The 20,913-nt window shown below is 39.8% G+C and overlaps 1 protein-coding gene across 1 annotated transcript in view; it reads left to right on the forward strand.

Moving 5' to 3' along the window:
• The first annotated feature begins 376 nt into the window (after window positions 1–376).
• The window catches only part of sphkap (SPHK1 interactor, AKAP domain containing), a 105,778-nt gene continuing 85,241 nt past the window's right edge, over window positions 377–20,913 (forward strand). Inside the window, exon 1 of the mRNA XM_053235010.1 lies at window positions 377–571. The gene's annotated coding sequence lies outside the window, so the exon portion shown is untranslated. The remainder of the gene's footprint in view (window positions 572–20,913) is intronic.

The raw sequence follows: 20,913 nt of genomic DNA on the forward strand, positions 1-20,913 counted from the left end.
GGATAGGAAATAACGTGACACTCCAATGAGTTAAAGTCCAATGAAGGGCCCTTGGAATTTAACACATTATGCCCTGCACTATAAGTTCAATAAAGGGCCATTGGTATTCAGCTCCCTACTTCCTAAATAAATAGCTTGTGAAATAAAAGGTTATTTACAAAATACAATGCAGCAGATATTATTGGGTCAGAATGTATTTTGTGTGTGTGTGTGTGTGTGTGTGTAAGTAACCGAGACATTAGTGTTTTATTCCCAGGTGTCTCTCGGCTGCTAAGCACCCACTCTCAAGAAGGATTACATCCACACGTGCACACACACACAACTAAAAATACTATACTGATAGATAAGCTTACTGAGACCTGCAACACACACACACACACACAAGCACAGACAGACATGCTTCTTCCATCTCAATAGCCACTGCAGGAAGTATACAAACACTTAAATCAGGAGAGAGAGAGAGAGAAAGAGAGAGAGAGAGAAACAGAGAGAGAGATACGGCTAGAGAGAATTGGGAGAGCACGGCAGCGTGAACTACCAGCCTGGATGAAAGACGGGACTTTTACCTCGGGTGAGTGTGCCTTTCTTTCCTCCTGTGTGTGTGTGTGTGTGTGTGTGTGTTGGGTAGAGCTACTGAACTCCCTAACCATAACACAATATACTCACCAGATCATTAAACTCTCTCTGTCTCTCTCCTTGTCTTTCTCTCTGCCTTTCTCTTCAGAGATAAATTAGTTCCCACTATAATGTAGAATAATATATAATAATGCTGAATGAAATTCTTGATTTTTATTCCAGTATGCTTAATTTGTTTTGCTGATGAGTTAAGAGAAAATATGAAGACGAGAAAGTGTGTGTGTGTCTGTGTGTGCGCGTGTGTGTGTATGTGTTGCTAATGTGTGTAATTCACTTAGGATTCTGTTCATTCTGCCAACCCTGTTTAGAGGGCATGTCCTGATTTCCCAAGGGACAGGTGTTCCTAGGACAACAGGGGTGGAGCTTAAGTTAAATTCGTTTAGCTAATCATGTGACATCACCACTAGCCTTTTATGCTTACTTCTCGGTGTACTGCTTAGCATGAAGTACTGGTTTTAAGAGCATGATCTCAAGTACAACTGTTAGGAATCTGAGCATGGGCAATATGATTGTATTTCATTCAGTTTCATATGCTTGAAGTCATAAGCAAAAGTAAAAACTCAAACCCCACCCCGAAAACCCAATCGTAACCTTTGAAATAGTTTATACCAGTTAAGTCATGTGAATCCTTATGAATTTGTAAGTGTGTATTAATGCAAGTTGAATGCATAATCAGGATCATATTGGAAAAATCATGTTTACCATTGCTCCACTTTTATAAACATTTAAAACTTGTCATGCAGACCTGATGAGAAGAGTAAGAGTTAATATTTCCTCTTAGAGGTGCTCTTATCAGGACCTTTTTCTCTCCATGTGATACCAGATACACACAATTGTAGAAATATTTAGTAATATTTGGCAAATTTTATTTTTAGGGGCCACCAGTATAAGGGCACTACGGTATAAAAGCTTTTAATGGCCTATTTAGTGAACAGTAAGGAGCAATTTGGGAGATAAAAGACATACTGCTCAGTGTGTGTTTGTGTGTGTGTGTGTGTGTGTGTGTATGCATCTTTAGGTCTCACAAATGGTGTCTGAGCCCAGCATGCATGTGTGTGTGTGTGTGTGTGTGTGAAGTAGATAATCCTATTAACTAGTTCTGTCATGTCCACAGCAGCCTTTTTTCTTTTTTTGAATTGCTGTTATACATGGAAATACACACAATTAGCAATGTGTTAACCTACATTAAAGGATGAATTAAAGGAACAAATGTTTCAAATGTTCAATATATAATTCTAAGAAATGTGTTTATAGTACTGTGCAAAATTCTTACGCACCCTATTTTTTAAATACAAATTTTGTCTTAGATGTTTTTGTTTATGACTGCTGCATTATTGAATCAAGAAAAAAAAATAGATTTCCAAACATTACTTTTCCTAAATAAATAAATAAATAAATAAATGTCAGTAAAGACAGAAAACATAATGAATTCTGTTGGGTTTTGCACTGAGCACTGTGAGCAGAGGCGTGCTACGGCGCATGTTTCCAAGCTGTCTGTTTGTCACATGTGTTTTTGTTTTGATTCATGTCTTGTTTCCACCCAGGTCCTGTCACTGGTTGTATCCCTCATGTGTCTTGATTACTCACACCTGTTTTCAGTTTGTCTCTTGATTAGATTGTATATTTAAACCCTCGTGTTTCTGTGTTCTGTGCGAAGTATTGTTCAGTGTTTACCCATCTGTCCGTGCTGAGCCTTTCTGTTTCCATGTTTGCTGTCGTCTGGCTTCCCGATTCTCATGGTTAGCCCAATGTATTCTGTTTGCTGCTCGCCTGACCCTCGCCTGTTTATTGACCTTGACCTTGCCTGACGTCTTTGGATTTGTCTGCCTGCCTCTCTAATAAAACACCTAAACTGCATCCATCTCAGCATCTCTTTCTTGACAGAATACTTTGCCGATAACATGGATGCAGCAGGAAGGCGAGGGGGGGCGTTACCCCGGGATGACCATGCCGACATTTGAATTGGTAAAATTCCACCAGTGGATTCACCTGGACACCCAGCTCCCTTTGATGGCACTGAATGCCCACCAGATGGATTCCTGCTTCAGTGCCAATTTTATTTTAAGGGCCTGCAGGACCCCAAGCCTGAAGAGAAGCAGTCTCTGAGGTTCTAGTTGTCCCGGCTCACCGGCCAAGCCCGCCATTGGGCGGAGCTCCTGGTCGCCACGGGAAACCTAGGCCTAGGCAGTGTAGCCGAGTGTGTATGCCTCCTGAGAGTGGTGTATGGGTGGGCCAAGTTTAACCCTGACCTTTAAAATTTTTTGGGGAGGGCCAGCCTGACAGCTGAACCCACTCTGCCATTCATGAGCTACTACAGAAAGAAGGGCTGGAGAAGGACGAAGCAAAGTCTTCAGCAGAGTTCCAGCCAGAGGCCGATGGAACGAGGCGGCCTGACGAGGCGGCGTCCCCTGCCAAGCTCCAGCCAGAGGTTGATGTGGTGGCGTCTCGTTCAGAGCTCCCTCCAGAGGCTGACAGGGTGGCTTCTCACGCCTGCTGCTGCCCGAGGCAGACGGCGTGGCCTGCCACGTCCTAGCCCCGCCATGCGACCCCGGTGAGCCTGTCCCAGCCCTGCCACCTGACCCTGGCGAACCTTTATCCATAGATGCAGGACCGACAGGGGGAGCGTTTGAAGGTGCTGCAGGAGCAGGGGTGGGGGTCTGCCATGTATTTCCCCTTTGCACTACAGTGCATGTTTCTGAACTGTCACGTTTGTTTATGTTGCCACGTGTGTTTTTGTTTTGATTCACGTCTTGTCTCCACCCTGGTCCCGTCACTGGTTGTATCTCTCTTGTCTTGATTACTCGGCCATGTTTTCAATTTGTCCCTTGATTAGTTTGTATATTTAAACCCTTATGTTTCTGTGTTCTGTGGGAAGTTTTGTTCAGTGTTTACCCACCTGTCTTTACTAAGCCTTTTGTTTCCATATTCGCTATTTTGGTATCTTGACTTCTGCTTGTTCCTGATTTTCGTGTTCTGCTTTAGCCTTGTAGACTCTGTTTGTTCCTCACCTGACCCTCGCCTGTTTATTGACATTGATCTAGCCTGACATTATTGAATTTGTCTGCCTGCCTCTCATTAAATATATAACACTTTACTGCAACTGCATCCCTCTCACATCTCCTTATATGACAAGAAGCAAGTGCGCCAGCCAAAGTTGTCAGAACAGCTGTTGCAGATTCTTCAACATGCTCAGTAAAACTTTTAGCCAATTTTCTATTAAAACTGCACAAAGACACCTGAGACTACTGTTGCATTTTAAAGAGAAATGGTTGTGACACAATATTTACTTTGTTTAGTTACTATTACTGTTTACTGCTTTTTATAGTATAGTTTTTTTTTGTGTTGAAACATTAAATTTAATCCTTTTTTTTAAGTTATTTTTTTCTGGCATCTTTGGTTTTTTCTTTTTTCTGGCCTTTCTTTGCATGTGTTTAAGACTTTTGCACAGTACTGTGCCTCCAGAATATATACAGTGCCTCCAGAAAGTATTCATACACCTCCCCTTTTTGCTGTATTAAAACATCAACTTTAAGCATACCAGAAGTGAATTAAAGTATGTCCTCAATTATTTGAAAATGAAAAATCTCAAAACTGTATTCACCCCTCAGTGTGAATTGTCCCTTTGCAGCAGTTAAAGATTTGAGCTGGCTCAGATGTGTCTATGACCTTTGCACATTTTGACTTTGGCATTTTCTTCCATTCCTCAATGCAAATTCTGTCCAACTCTGCTAAATGCTCAACTCTGCCTTGGTCTTCAAGACAGCAGGACTAATCTAATCTGGCATTTTAGCTGTGAAACCTCCCAAAGTCAGAGATATCTATTATGCAAGCATACAATTGGACACAGGTGGATATAACATTAACACACATTTATTCCTCATTTAGATTGCTAAAAGAAAGAAGTGTGAATATCAGTTATTCAGTTTTTAGACTTTTTGTCTAAAAACTGTAAATGTATATACTTTATTTTAATTTTATTTATGTAGAGAATCACTGAAAACATAAAAAACTCATACACAGAAATTTAATGTTGCAATAAAGCAAAGAGAGAAATAATCACAAGGAGAGAGAGAGAGATTTTTTAAATCAAAAGCATATTCATAATTCAAGTGATGACTATAAACAAATAGAAGAATTTGTGTGTGTGTGTGTGTGTGTGTGTAAAATGCTGGTTTCCCTTTTTCACTAAAAGGCACTGGTGTATTGATTTACTCTAACTGAATAATTGAAACCCTCTATTTGTTAGACACTGTGTGTGTGTGTGTGTATATAAAATCTTTCCTTGTGCATTTCTGACAATAGTGTATGTTTTTCCATCCACTGCAGCTCGAAGCATCATACTGCTGTACTAAATAGTGTATTGCCTTGAGCAAACAGTGCTAATTAGGTAGCTAAGCATTTAGCAGCCACACATCAGTCAGCAGTCAAGTCACCTTTATTAATACAGCACTTTTAAAATACATAATGTCTGGCCCAGTGCTGCACAAAAAATGTCATCATCACATTTTGGACCAGCTGTAAACGGGACAGGGTTGACTGACAGAGTCCCATGTAAACAGAATTGAAATAATCAATACAAGAAATTGAAAACTACACAGATAGCTGTGTACATTATTTGATAGGGACTCTAAGTTCAGCTCTAGTAAGAGTCTAGATGACCAAATATTATATCCGTCTTGGCATTATTTAATTTGACACAATCAAAGGGAAGTTGCAGAGAGCCATTTTTCACCAGGTTTCAAACGGGAGATAGAGGGAACCCATCCTCATCTGGGGGACACCGGATTGTGTGATTATAAATAATTTCTCTTCTATAACTGTATAGTCAAAAAGTGCAATTGTGTAAACAGGAACTTATGAGCTTAGGAGCAAATTATGAGTATGGGCATCAGAGTCATTTCTGAATTCATTATAGTCTTAACTTAAAGTCTATTGTATTGAACTGAGGTTATTTACTGTTCAGGGTTAGAGACTTGAGTGCAAATTGTACTTAGCAATTATAGTCCTAAGGCTATCCAAGGAAGAACATCCATAGTCATCTTTATGGTTTCTCTGAGTTCTCCAAGAGGAGTTTTGTAACTTAATTTTCATCCCTTTTGTTCTTTCTCCCCTGCATGCCTACCAGGGCTTTCTGATTTTAAGTGGAGCAGCAGAGTTCAGGATGTCAGTACAAGTAGAGTTGAATAGAACAACTAGCTCAGCAATGCTGAGGCATTAAGGAGGAATGGTAGAAGTTAAAGTAACAGCTGTAAACGTGGCTGAGAACCGAATATCAGTATACAGGGAGTAATGGTGTGTGAGTGATGATTAGGCGGATGGAGTTTAGAAGGTGGACATATCACTATGGAATTAAACAAGACGTGTTGATGAACAGATAAGCAGAAATCTGATATAGACAGGGAAACCAAGAGGGTTTAAATCACCAGTAATGAGCCGAGTCTTCCAACCTTTATATAGATCTTGTGCTAAAAAAGTGTTATTTAACGGAAATCTGAGATTGCTTGTGAAACTAGGCCAGGAGTGTTTTACGTAGCATATTCCAGTCGAGATGCACCCATCGATGGCAATGTTTGCAGTTTTCGGCAAGAGGCATGGTGAAAATAATGAGCTCAACAAGCTAGCTTGTCTTCTGTCTCAGAGTTCAACTGCTCAGATTTTGAGGAGACAGTCATTTCACAGTATGTCTGTCACAGTAGGAAGACCTGATATTGCCAAACCAATTATTGCACATTATTGCTCATGAGCACATCCAAGAAGTAGAAGGATATCCAGATGCATGCTTAGAAAAGCATCCTGGCTTCCCCATTTGTACATACAACCAACTAAAAGTCCATGTTATCCAGTAACCTGTGAATCCACCTGAAAACCAAAGTTTAGTTAGAGAAAGTAGGTGAAACTTCCTTCCCAATAAACCCTAAAGGTTGAGACCCTGAAAACATGGAAACATATTCTCTATAGGCTTTAGGCCTCACAGGAACAGTGTGGAACAAGTGTAAGGGCTCATGTAATAGTCCGAAGCAGACAAATGTAATATGTACTTAGGTAATCAAGTTCACTTTTTTTTTTATCCACATTACCAGGGATGTGATTATACAGGTCTTAAAAACAGCAGTGATAAACACACACCAGACACGTACACCACAGAGCAATGGCAGACATACCCAGCACTGACTTCTGTAAGAGTGTAATGCATGCTGCATACTTACCCTTATCTTCAGCAATAATAGCTTACTGTGAGCTAACTAACTTAGCAGTGAGCATGTACCAGCATTCACATAGTGTTTCAAGATACTAGTTTAACAATCTGTTACAGGCTGTTAATGTGGCAATAAAATTCACCTAGGAGTCGCAAACATGACCCTCCAAGATATTTTTTTAATTCTATTTACTGATATATGTTTTATTTATAAATAACAATAAACAATTCCTACCCCATCTTCTACCCTGTTCTCCTTACAGGTATAAGTTGCCTCGTCCACATTGCTGCACTGTGCAATGTCAAGACATAAGCGCACACTAAAGAACACCCAGAGAGAGTGTAAATTTGTCTGGCACTCTTCTGTATGGTGTACTTCATCCAAAGGTCTTATATCTTACCATCATCACATCTACTGCTGGAGTGATATTACCAGAAACTAAGCATTATATTCTCAGGGCCTTTATACAGGTTGTGTTTCAAATACTTTTTTTTTTTTACTCTGGTACATTTTTTCCCCAATACTACTTACTGTTTTTCATGGCATAGTCTTATTACTGAACAGGTTATTTAAGAAGAAATAAAGTAAACATAAGAAGGAAATAGTTATTTTATAATAACTATAATAGCTCAATAGATATTTTATATTATTTTATTATTTCTATATTATTTTATATTATGTTATAACATAGCCATACTCAGTGAGGAGATGAAATGTAAAGCCAAGTTATCCTGCATTCAGAAGAGGCCATGTTAACTATGTTAATAACAAGATTTTATGGATTTAACAGCCCATTTCCTGAGTTATCCACATATCCAGTGACATTTCTCAAACTCAGTTATTGTTCGGTTAGCAGTCAACGGTGTGATTACAGTGTACTTAAACTGCATGTAAATCATACAGAGCCTTTTCTTAGTCATTTACCAACATATTTGAGGAAAATATTGATATTCCACGAGGTTCTGTATAATGGCCTTCTGCTAGCTAGCAAAAAATGCTGTGTCTCTTAGGAATTATTAATATGTTATATTTGACAACCATCTTTTCCAGTTGCATAGCAACAGTGTTCTCACAAATATATCTTGTGTTTCACTTCCTATGTTTAAATTCCATTTAAACACACGATTGCTGTCAGACAGCTGGCCTTACGGTAGCTTTTTAGAGGTAACTTATTTAGTCGCAACTAATATAGCCTATTAATAACCCTATAAATAATCGCTGTATATTTGCTTAAAATTCGCTTAAATTGTGTGACATTTGAATTGAAATGTTGCAATGATAGAAAAACAAAAACAAATAAAAAAAAGATTAGAAAAAACTACATTAAAAATAGCTTTTTATGAATAGAAGCCACATTTCTGAGATAACCCGCTACTGGTCGCCACGGCAACAGAGCTTTGTTATGGGGATTGGGGTCGCTGCGCTGATGTGAGTCAGACAAGATAATTACTGAGAAACTGAGAAACAATCGACCAATCAAAATTAGGCAAAAGATCCCCTTCTGTCATCGGCTTCCTCCATGACTGTGATTTTCCCTCCCACTGTGTGTGCATTTGTGTGTCTGTGTGTGTGTGTGTGTGTGTGTTGGTGTGCGTGTGTTACCTAGATAGGAAAATATAAAAATAGGTTGTAGAAATGATAAAGTTTATGCAGTGTTGCAGAGGTGATTTAGGCGAAAATTGGAGAGAGCAAAATGAGAAATAGAGATAGATTGAGAAAGAAAATGAAAAAAGAAAAGGAAGGGGGAAAAGGGGAGAGAGTGGGAGAGAGAGAGAGAGAGAGGGAGTAACAGCAACAGGAAGAGATACAGACGAATAGAGTGTGTTACTTTGCTTTGGGGTTTGTGGAGCAGAAGAGCAGGAGGAGTCTTATCACCAATGAACAGGTGCCCATCCTCCCATCAGCTGTGTCTGTTGCTCCCTCCCTTTCTCTCTCTCTGAAGTTTTATCTCTCTCGCCTCTCCCTCTGTTTCTGTTCTGCTTTACACTTCTCTCTTTCAGCAGGATTCTGAATAACCAGGATTAGTGAGAGAGACAGGCAGACAGAGAGAAGGATGAAATACTCTGTTATCACTTCATCAGATGGAGAGAAACACAACACTTATCTTAAATCCTAATTTGGTTTTTATAGAGATCAAATTGTCATTATACCCACACACAGGTATTGAGCGTAACAATGCTTCTTATTTTTTTTGCCTAGCTCACATCCATTACCATACAAGCAGTTGTTGAATTGTGAGCAATTTCCAAGGGAGACAAAAGGGGACACAGATCCACATTCTACAGATGAACCAAGAAAACAAAGATTAGAAACATAAAGCAATATAATTTGAGATTTATGCAAAATAAGGGAAAAATAAGGGAATCTGACAATTCAGTAAACAAGGCTGTGAATAACTAAATTATAAACACAAAGTCCTGTTGTATTGTAACCTAAGAACATAGATAATAGAGATAAGCTTAAAGCATGGAAATAGTGAACACAACAAGTAACTATGTCTCGACATAAACAGACCAATAGAGCTAGATGCAATCGTTAATATGTTAACTTCTAAAGGATAAGCACAAGGCTAGAAAATGACATGATGCAAGGAATGGCACAAAAAGCATGTAAATAGCACCTTTGGTGTTGAAAGGACAGCGCCACTTTGGCACCCCCATTGTTATGGATGGCGTAGGAGCACATGGCTGCAAGGCGGGGCGGAACAATCACACATGGCTGGTCTCTAAGAAGTGTGGCGGTGGCTCCTTGCCCTCCTGGAGAAACCAGGGGAGTATAACCAGGGGAGTATAACCAGGGGTGCAGCAGAAACAGCAAGGTGAGCATGTTTGGTCTGGAAGGCAATGCTGATCCGTTTCAATACACCTCATTCAGAGACTGCCAACAGTGACGAAGGCAATGTGTCCTACCAGTGCTGAACTGAGTGACTGCACCCCAATGGTCAAAGCGTCACCTTGATGCTGCTCATCCCTGCTCGTTGTGCCCAGAGCTAGGATGACCACAATGCTGAACCTCTCAACCAGCACTCATCTCACCTCCATTCCACTAAAGAGCACTTGTTTTCCACTACCCCTGCCTCCTGTGTGTCTGTGTTCAGCCCATCACAGCCTCGAGTTGCTACTGTAACCATCAAGCTACAGTGGTGGCGAATGCGGGCATGAACACACACACCCCTCACGCCACTCATGGATCCGATGCTCAAGCACCTCCTAGAAATCAGCCTCCAGCAGCAAGTGGTGACCCAGGAGCTAGCACTGGGGCTCCGCACATCCACTGAGGAGCTGCTGTCCCTCTGCAAGCTCAACACAACCGCTGCTACTGCTGCCTGACCCCTGCCAAGATACCCAGTGACTCCGCACCAAGAAGATGGCTGAAGACGAAACGGAAGCCTTCCTGCGCACCTTTGAGCGAGTCGCCACACACAAGGGCTGTCCAGAAGAAGACTGTGCCCACATCATCTGTGCCCATATATCCCACCCCTTGACAGTAATGAGATAATCAATGTTATTCATTTACCCTGTCAGCAGTTTTAATGTTATGGCTGATCGGTATAAATACATACAATAGTTTTGGAAATGCTGATTTTCTTCGTGTGTTTGTTGATCACCCCTAAAGTGCAAAACACATTCCCAACACAACTCATTTGCATTTACTGAGGCCCACAAAACTCCATTAAACTTCAAGTACACAGACAGCTGGAAGCACAAAGTGAACAATCAGGGTAAAGGCTGAAAGATAGAAATGGAAATTATTCTGACTCACTTCTAAGCCAATAAAAATACTTAATAATATAAATAATATAAATAGAAAAATATTTAATAATAATAATAATAATAATAATAATAATAATAATAAGTGAGCGCTAAATCTTAAAAGTTGAAGCATTTGTTTACCATTTATGTCTATACACTACCAGACCGGCCTCTCCTCCATTTTGTCAGGTATGCAGGTACAGACGCAAGTGCAAGTATACAGAGCTTTATTGATTGTAGCAAACCAGAGATGAGATAAGAATCCAGAATGTCAATCCGTACACAACGGCTTGGTAATGACTGGTATAAACAAACACAGAGTGTATACTTTGCAGAGTGAAAGTGCAGGGCGCTTATGTAGTATGTAGGTGATTGAGTCCAGGTGTGTGCAATCAGTAGTCGGGTGAACGTGAATGTGAGAGTGTCCGTAATGGCTGTGAATTGTTGTCCTCAACAGCCATGTTTATAAGCCATGCTGTGCTCTGGGAGTTGGAGTTTAACACCGATTCCTGTGTTGACATGACACATTCATACAGCGGCATTTATTTTATCAGAATTGAGTGATTTACTTTATTTGTCTTAATTTATGGGTTTGTGCTGGCTTGCTTTCTATATTTTTCATATTCTTTAATTAATGCCAATAATATAAACTGACTGGTTCTTAATCCCTGTCCTAGTGAGCTAGCAGGAGGATGTGATTTTGATAGAGACTCCAAAGCACTTCCTTGGGGCAGGAAGGGGATGCAAAGATGTCCTTACCAGACTCAAAGGGCAGAGTGGACTCAGTGTATGAGGCCATGTCGTCCTCGGGTGTGGCTTGCAGGACCGCCTTGTCATCCTCTGGCTTGGGCATCTCTTGGGAGGCTGTCCTGTCGACCTCTGGTGTGGGTTGCACAGAGAAGGCCGTCCTGTCTGCCTCAGCCATTAGCTGGTTTGTTGAGGCCCCCCCCTTCACCTCTAGTCTAAGCTGCAATAGTGTATGCTGCACATCCATGGCCTCTGGTATGAGCCCCGTTGTTTCCCCACTGCCAGTGTTTGGCTGACTATGTCCTCAGGTTATAGCCCTCCCTCCAAAATTGTTTTGAGGAAGCCCAGCCCAGAGCTGGTCCAAGATAATCTTAATCTGCCATTGGTTCTCCTGGATCTGCTTAGTCTGGTCTGACATGACCTGGATAAACTCTGCTGCAGACATGGTTCAGTCTAGCATTCTGTCACGGATGGTTTGGAGACAGCTTCAAGTGCAGTGTCTTTTATTAATTGTGAAACACACAAGAACAAGGGCTTTATAAGAAAAAACACAAACTAGACAAGCCTGGAATCAGGATAAATACAGCATAGATAGGACAATAAACAACGACACTACATACAACAGATGCTAGACAAGGAGTGCTGTACAAATGTGAGTATAAATACTGATGCTCATTGTGCATAAACATAGTTCAGGTGTTCGTGATCATGTGACTTGGTGCGTGATGTGAACATGTGGAGTGCAGTGGCTGATGGGCGCTGTAGTATACCAGCCATCAGCACTAACCTGACTCTCTGGATAAGATTGTTAGCTAAATACTTTAAAAATAATAAATAATAAATTTATGAATGCCACGGTGATCATTATAGGTATATAATGTATATATACCTTCTGAGACTGACGTACCATGACCTATAAGGTACGTATTGGCGGCTAGAGGATAGGGTTAGGGATAGAGTTTATCACTCTGATTATATGATTCAAATGAATATTTTCTGTTTGTCTTGCCTTAGGGCTCTCTCTAGTTTTATCTCTTTATGTTTCTATCCTCCAATATATCTGTATGTTGCACATCCATCTTTCTGTCTTTTTATTTTTCTATGTGATCCTTGAAGATGAAAATATACACAGCCAGTGCACTGTACCAAAAAACACTGTGTAGTGTATGAGTGTGTGCGTGCAAACACTGCAAACATCAAGCAGTTCTCTGAAAGTGCTGCTATTTATCACTGAGAATGACTCCTGACATAGTACACAAAACCCACATAGCGGCCAGCTGGTGGGCTTCAAGAACTGAGGAAAAAAGAAATGAAGAGAGAGAGAGAGACACAGTTGAAATATGTGTAAAACCATGCTGTGCCGTGCAGCTCAGAGAGATGAAACACCTCAAAATATCTCACATCTCTGAAAAGTATGACTTGAGAAATTATGGAAAAGACCGAAGTGACTCGTCATTTGAGAAAATCGTGTGAGAATATCTAAGGCAACTACAAAAGCCAAGTGTGAATTTAATCAGCTATCAAACACAAATACTATTTAGTCTACAGGCTCCATCATTCTTTATAAATATCAGTTCATCTAAAAATCTAAAAATGCATCTAAAGTACAATTAGTACATTTAATGATGTGTTTTCTGGCTGAGAGCAGTAGCAATGTGAGCACATATTACACTATAACATTCCCTGAAATTGATGAGGTTGTATCGAGTCCTCAGGCTGTGCTTCAAAAAACTTGGAACACCACTGGCAAGGATAATGGAATTTCTTTGTTACTTGATTCAATCCATGATAATCAATACATGGCCATAGTTCCCAAACCTTTCTTCACCTGTACACCTGTGTGAGGGCCTCCTGCATGTGCTCCTCTATAGATGAGTTAGCTTCGTCATAATTAGAGATGTTACACACCAGTCAACTCCAGGTTACCTGAGGATGAGAAAGAAGGGAGAGTAAGGAAGAAGGGGTGGACGACAATTTTAATGTGATTGTCATTTGATCTTACAGGATCTTGTAGAACTTGCTATCATTGTTCAACTTATTTTGGACCACTGGCCTCAAGTTTATACTGTATTGTTATTCTCACTACGTCTACAGCATTTGGCAGGCACCCTTATCAAGAGCAAATTACATTTATCTCATTTCTTTTATACAATTGAGTTGAGGGTTAAGGGCCGTGCTCAAGGGCCATTCCTGCAGATAAGCAACATCTCTGATTGAGATGCCGATGTCCTCCTAGTAAAAAAAGAAAACAACAACAACAAAAAAAACTTTTTATGGAATTTAAAGGATGATATACTTATGTATTTAATGCTGGCCTCAAATGGCATTGCATTACATGGGTTTTTTCTTATTAGTTTTTTCTATTTACAATGGCCAAAACATATGCACTACATGACCAAAAGTTTGTGAACACCTGACCATCACACCCATATGTGCTTTTTGAACATCCGATTCCAGATTTAGTCCCCCCCTTTGCTATTATAATAACCTCCACTCTTATGGGAAGGCTTTCCACTAGATTTTGGAGCGTGGCTGTGGATACATGCTCAATTAGTCACAAGAGCATTAGTGAGGTTAGACACTGATGTGGGGCGAGGAGATCTGGGGTGCAGTTGGCTATCCTGTTCATTCCAAAGGTGTTCAGTGGGGTTAAGGTCAGCGCTCTGTGCAGAAAACTCCAGTTGTTCCACGCCAACCTTGGCAAACCATGCCTTTATGGACCTTTGTACACAGGGGATTTGTCATGCTGGAACACGTTCGGGCCCTTTAGCTCCAGTAAAGGTGAAATTGTAATGCTACAGCATACAAAGACATTCTAGACAATTGCGTGGTTCCAACTTTGTGGCAACAGTTTGGGGAAGAACCACATATGGGTCTGATGGTCAGGTGTCATATAGTGTATTTCAGTGTGACATATTGTGTTTATGTGTTAGTGTGTCTATCAAACTTTTAGACGGCTGGACTTAATACTGCCACATCATGCATAAGGTTACATCACTAACTCTATTTAAGGCAGGACATAATTTTCACAATTTCACAAACACACACACACACAGAGCATTCTCATTCCTGTGTCTGGCAGACAGGTCAGTAAGGCTTTATAACAGTTTTACCCCGAGCCTTTATCCCTTTTTACCTCATCAGTGTTCACTCATTAACTAACCACTGCTTTTCACTTATATTCTATCTGCACTTAACCTGCTGTTAGCATCCCAACTCTCTCCAGTTTTAATCTCTTTTGCTCTACATTGCGCTATAACAGCTGATTTGCATTGCAACACCTACTACTGGCACATTCACACTTACTGCACTTTATATGCACCGTTTATAATGTATATTCATCTCAACATGCACATCTAGAAATCAACACTGTTTAAGCTCTTGTTTCTTTGGAAGTTTTGAGTATGTAGGATATACATAGTTGCATAACATACACTGTTACCCTTCAGCACCATAGTAAAATCATGCTAGCATCATGGTTACCATGAAGTACCACTGTAAAACATAGTGTCATAGTTACAGTGAAGTACCATCATAAAACCATGGTAGTGTGATAGTTACCATGAAGTACTATAGCAAAACCATCATTACCCATGATTAACCATAGTCGAGTTTCCTAAGGGCAGAATGGACCAAAATGCAAGACAGGTAACGCAAGACATTGACAATGTTGACCATTTTTGCGTGATGAAGAGGAGCAATTTTTTACTAATGGGGGGCATTGATATGTTGTTCTTGTTATTACATGGTTTGCTTATCCTCTAGCTTCATCTTTGGTTGTGCTGGCACCATTTATTTTAGGGAAAATAGTGTGATTTTTCTTTAGTGTGATAAGCAAAGGGAAAACTGAATGTAGAGCAAAACAGATTACAGGGGGTTAAAAACATTCATTAATATTCTGTAGGAGAAACATACGGACTGACACAGGACCTCATTTCAGCTCTCTCAGTCTCCGAGGAACTAATTTCAGATGCCCTCCATCCACTCAGTCTGTGTGTGTGTGTGAGTGAGAGAGAGAGAGAGAGAGAGAGAGAGAAAGGGAGAGATTTGTTTTGGTGGAAGCAGGTGATGTTTTGGTCTCAGGTTTCTTTGAAAATCTCGTTCTGATAAGGTCAGCTCTTTACCACAGCACCAACTAATCAAGATAACCCTGATTATACTTTCCACCTGCATGTGTGTGTGTGTGAGTGTGTGTGTGAGACAGAGAGAGAGAGAGAGAGAGAGTGAATTGAGGAGGTGGAGAGTGATCAATGACATTTAATTAGACAGATATGTGGTGAAAGTGATGTCATAGATTGCAGATACCTGAGTCACCTCGAATGAATAAACTATTAAAGAATAGCATTAATAAATGAACTTAAGGGATACGAATGCCAGATAATCACTGCGTAATAATGTAGTACTCATTAGTGACAGATGCATGCTAAATAGCTACATTTTCATCCATATATGAAGGAAGCTAATATTCTTTCCTCATTTTTAAGGTGCAACTAGATGGCATCATCAAAAGGGCACCAGAACACACACACTGAACAAACACAATTATTTTAGCTCCAAATCCTCTGTTCTGCTCCTCACAGGCTCATTTGAAAAAGGGACAGCTTTGAGTTGATTAGCTGCATCTGGAGTTAACATAACCTCACACGGTTCAACCGCTGATGGGAACACAAGCTCTTATCCAACCACATGTGGCTTTTTGCTTTTAGCAATACACTGAGTTACTAAATAGGAAGCCATTAGTGCTTTTTTGAGGCTCTTGCTAGACATACCACTTTACTATTCAAAGATATTCTGGTTTGTTGGCATAACTGGGCTGCTTGTTGAACAGATTTCTCCTTAACTTCCTCGTCCTCCTCACTGCATGAGGAGAAAACTCCACTACAGTTAGAAATGATGATTTTGGTCATTTCACTTCAATCATTGCTTAGAGTTTCAAAACTCAACAGAATCATGTTTATGTCATTGTTCTTAATCCACTCATGACCACCTCTTTATCAGAAAGTTTGCAGAAACCTTGCCCGAAAATATCATGTCATGTATCCCTGAAAAGCTTATTTCCTGATATGTCATTTTATGTCATTATGATATACAGTACATGCCAATTTTCTTTATAAAACTTATGTTATACTTACTAGAGTAGGAACACATGAAATCACATTGTATTTTAAAACTGATTCTCTCAAAATGAATTTCTTTTCTACAACTAATCAATCTGGATGCTGAATTTATGTTAGAATTCTTTTATACTGAAAAATTACAGTATTAAAACATACATTACTTCAGTACATACGCACACACACACACACACACACACACACACACACAAGTACCTGAGATAGCAGTATTAGAAATAAAAAATAGGCTACACCTACAAACTAAAACAAAGGAATGAAACAGAGCTGAATATAGAAAGTCTGATTCAATTCGGCCCAGTTCTGCTACATTCAGCACTCTGAGGAATGTGTGTGTGTGTGTGTGTGTGTACTGAAGTTGGTCAGTGTCAGCTTTAAATTCCACCACAGAGCAGGTGTGTGAATTGCTGAGACAGGGGATCGGTGGAGGATAGAATAAAAGGTTATTCATGAGTAAAAGAAAGACTGCTTTTCAATACTTAAGTGCCATCCCATTATTTTGGTTAGATCGAGTCAATGTCACATAATACACTATATGGCCAAAAGTTTGTGGACACCTGAGCATCACACCCATATGTGGTTCTTCACCAAACTGGTGCCACAAATTTGGAAGCACATAATTGTATAGAATGTCTTTGTAGGCTAATATTACAATTTCCCTTCATTGGAACTAAGGGACACAAACCTGTTCCAGCATGACAATGCCCCTGTGCACATTGTCAGTATCAAATGAAGACATGTTTTTCCAAGGTTGGAGTGGTAGAACTCGAGTGGCCTGCATAGAGCCCTGACCTCAACCTCACTGAACACCTTTGGGATGAACTGGAATGGTGACTGCACCTCAGGCCTCCTCACTCAGCATCAGTACCTGACCTCACTAATGCTCTTGTGGCTCTATGGGCAAATCCCCACAGCCACGCTCCAAAATATAGAGGAAAGCCTTCTCAGAGGAGTGGAGGATAACAGCAAATTGGGACTAAATCTGGAATGGGATATTCAACAAGCACATGCTGTATGAATGTTATGGTCAGGTGTCCTCAATCTTTTGGCCATATAGTGTAGCTCCTTTTCAAAATGGAAAGGAGCAATAAAGTACTTATTTCAAACTATGACTCTATATTCAGATTATGTTTTGTTTTCTTTAACTTCTCCATCTGTATATGACAGCTCATGGAGATGCCCTACTGCACCCACCAAGAGCATATGTAGTTTTCCGGGGCACTGTGTTTCCCTTTGGCTCTGGGTTCCCTCAATATGATTCCGTAAGTGAAATTATGAATGAGGTTCCCAAGGTCATAATTCAACACCTTAAGAGACAATGACATTTACAGCTGAATCTGTCCTGCAAGTGATTTACCTGATTTAACTTTAAATTTAAATTAATTCAAGAGGTTAAATTAGATAAAAGATTAAACTCATACTGACCTCTGTTATTCTAATAAGCAAGGCTGTCATGTCAGTGCTGGATTCCCAGAACAGCTTGCAGCCTACAAACATGGCTGCCAGGGACTACGACTCCCAACACTCACCAGCACTTTCATGTTCACAGTCACCGGATAACTGTTTGCACACACCTAGACTCAATTAATACACGCTATATAAACATACACAAAACCACTCACTCACTGCAAAGTAATGCTCAGTGCATCACTGCCTGACTTGCCAAGCCTTTGTTCACACTATTCTGGTTTCAAACTTTGTTCCTGGTTTTGAGTTTGGATTTGTCTGGTTTGTGTTGTTTGCCAATAGCTTGATCCCCTGCCTGGTACTGACGTTGGTCTTGCATGACATTTCAGACTGTCTGCTGTACATTTTAATAAACCTTACTATGTACCTGCAATCAGTTCAATTCACTTCAATTCAATTCAGTTTTATTTGTACAGACATTGTCACAAAGCAGATTTACAGAAACATATAAATTCCAGATATTAATTTTAAATGTATAAATTTTTACTTAATGAGCAAGACAGAGGCGATGGTCGCAAGGAAAAACTCCCTGAGATGATCTGAGGAAGAAACCTTGAGATGAACTAGACTCAAAAGGGAACTGATCTTCATCTGGGTGACACTGGATAGTGCGATTATAATATAATATATAAATAATTTCTCTTCTATAACTGTATACTATATAGTCAAAAAGTGCAACTGTGTAACCAGGAACATATGAGCAACTTGTGAATACGAGGATCAGAGTTTGTGATAGCAATCAGTTTAAATTCTCATCTTTCTTGCTTCTTCTTCATGTGTGAGCGTGATTTGAACTCGAATAACATTCCGTAGTCCAGTAACTTTCTTTAGTTAAAGTTTAATAACAAAATTAACTGGAAAAATGTTACATGGTCAAAAAACTGTCTCGCTCCAATATTGCATAAAAAAAAAAAACTAACGGTCCTTGCCGGAAATGACATCATTGTCAATACAAAATATAATACACATTAAATTGTTTACTTTTATAATTACTTTACAATTGCTTAACACACACAATTATTTATTCCACATCTATATAAGAAACAAATAACATATGGCTCTTACAGAGTTATTTCTGAATTCATTATAGTTTTAACATGAAGTCTATCTTGTTGAAGTTATCAGCTGATCACTGATGGAGACTTGAGTGCAAAACTGTTTGTAGCAATTGCAGTCCTAAGCCATCTTGATGGTTTCTAAGTGGTACCATCCACAGTAATCTCAATGATCTTTAGGCTGTCCATGTATGTCCATCCTCAGCAGCAGCGAGTGGTTTTCGGGTGATGAGAACTCCAACGAGAAGTAGGGCATCAGGATGGATCAGGAAGGTCTGGAGTTCAAGGTATCTCAGGAGCGCCATGTGTAGCTCGACAGAGAGAGAGAGAGAGAGAGAGAGAGAGACTGTGATAATATGCTGATTGTGCTGCACTCAGGTGACACAATGATACACACTCACTGTGAGTTGTGAGGAAAGGTAACACTAAAAGGGCATATTAGGAGCAGTGCTGCACTGCATTTAACAGTACTCTTGAAAGGAAGCCTATTTGAAAAGAAATGAAGAGGTGCTGATTAGGCTTTGTTCTTACATCGGACAGCCGAGTTAAAGGACAGAGGGATTGTATAAAACATCAGCAGATGTGCAATGAATTTCCTCTTTATCCCTCGCTCTCTCTCTCTCTCTTCCCCATCCATCCCTCGCTTGCTTCGTTTTCTCATGTCCTATTGTGATGACTGTGCTTCTGAATGTTCAATCACACCTCCAGCTGAGATTTGTGCTCTTTTCTCTCTCTCTCTCTCTCTCCCTCTCTCTCTCCCTCTCTCTCTCTCTCCCTCTGTCTGTCTGTCTGTCTGTATAAAGCTCATTTTTCAAGCCCTGTTTCCCTACTTCCTGGTTTTGACTTTTACCTGTGTTATAATTCTGATTATGGACTGATAATAAAGCACATACAGACTTTACACACTTCTCTGTGTAAAGTGTCTTGCTGCTTACATCATGGGCATGGCAGTCCTGGCCCATCATCATTGCGAAAGAACCATTGAGAATCCATCTAGTGTTGAGGTAGTTGATATCTAGATTACTGCATTAATGCTACTAAGATTAATGCTTTATTTTATAAAGTGTGGCTACCAACCAATCTAGCTATTTATTTATTTATTTAACTACTCCAATGACAACTCCTTAGTACCATTTTCGCCAGCTAGCTATTCATTTGCAGTTAAAATGCTCCAATGCCCCTCACTGTGATGCTATCTAGCTTATTTAACTGCATGGGGGTGAAAACTTTTGAACAGAATGGAGATGTGTACATTTTTCTTATTTTGCCTAAATATCATATTTTTTCATTTAGTACTGCCCTTCAGAGGCTACAGAAGATAGTTACATGTTTCCCAGAAGGCAAAATAAGTTAAATTTACCCTGATCTTCAAATTCAAAAAGTTTTCACCCCCTGGCTCTCAATGCGTGGTTTTTCCTCCTGGAGCATCAGTGAGCGTTTGAACCTTCTGTAATAGTTGCATATGAGTCCCTCAGTTGTCCTCAGTGTGAAAAGATGGATCTCAAAATCATACAGTCATTGCTGGAAAGGGTTCAAATACACAAAAAATGCTGGAAAACCAAAGAATTTGTGGGACCTCAAGGATATTTCTGAAGAATAGCAGGCAGTTTAACTGTTCAGGACAAACAAGGGACTCTTGAACAACTATCAGTAAACAAAAAAAAAAAAACACAGCTGTGGATCATTCAGGTAACAACACAGTATTGAGAATCAAGGGTATGTAAACTTTTGAACGGGGTCATTTTTATAAATTCAACTATTATTTTCTCTTGTGGACTATATGTAAACATCTTTTATGTGAAATATCTTATTCAGGTCAGCACTAAATAAACAATAACATGCATTTTGTATGATCGCTCTTATTTTGGTAAAATAATTAACATTTTGCAGATTCTGAAAGGGGTATGTAAACTTTTGACCTCAACTG

The sequence above is a fragment of the Pangasianodon hypophthalmus genome, chromosome 6 (assembly GCF_027358585.1).
Source record: "Pangasianodon hypophthalmus isolate fPanHyp1 chromosome 6, fPanHyp1.pri, whole genome shotgun sequence".
In the NCBI taxonomy this organism is placed as follows: Eukaryota; Metazoa; Chordata; class Actinopteri; order Siluriformes; family Pangasiidae; genus Pangasianodon; species Pangasianodon hypophthalmus.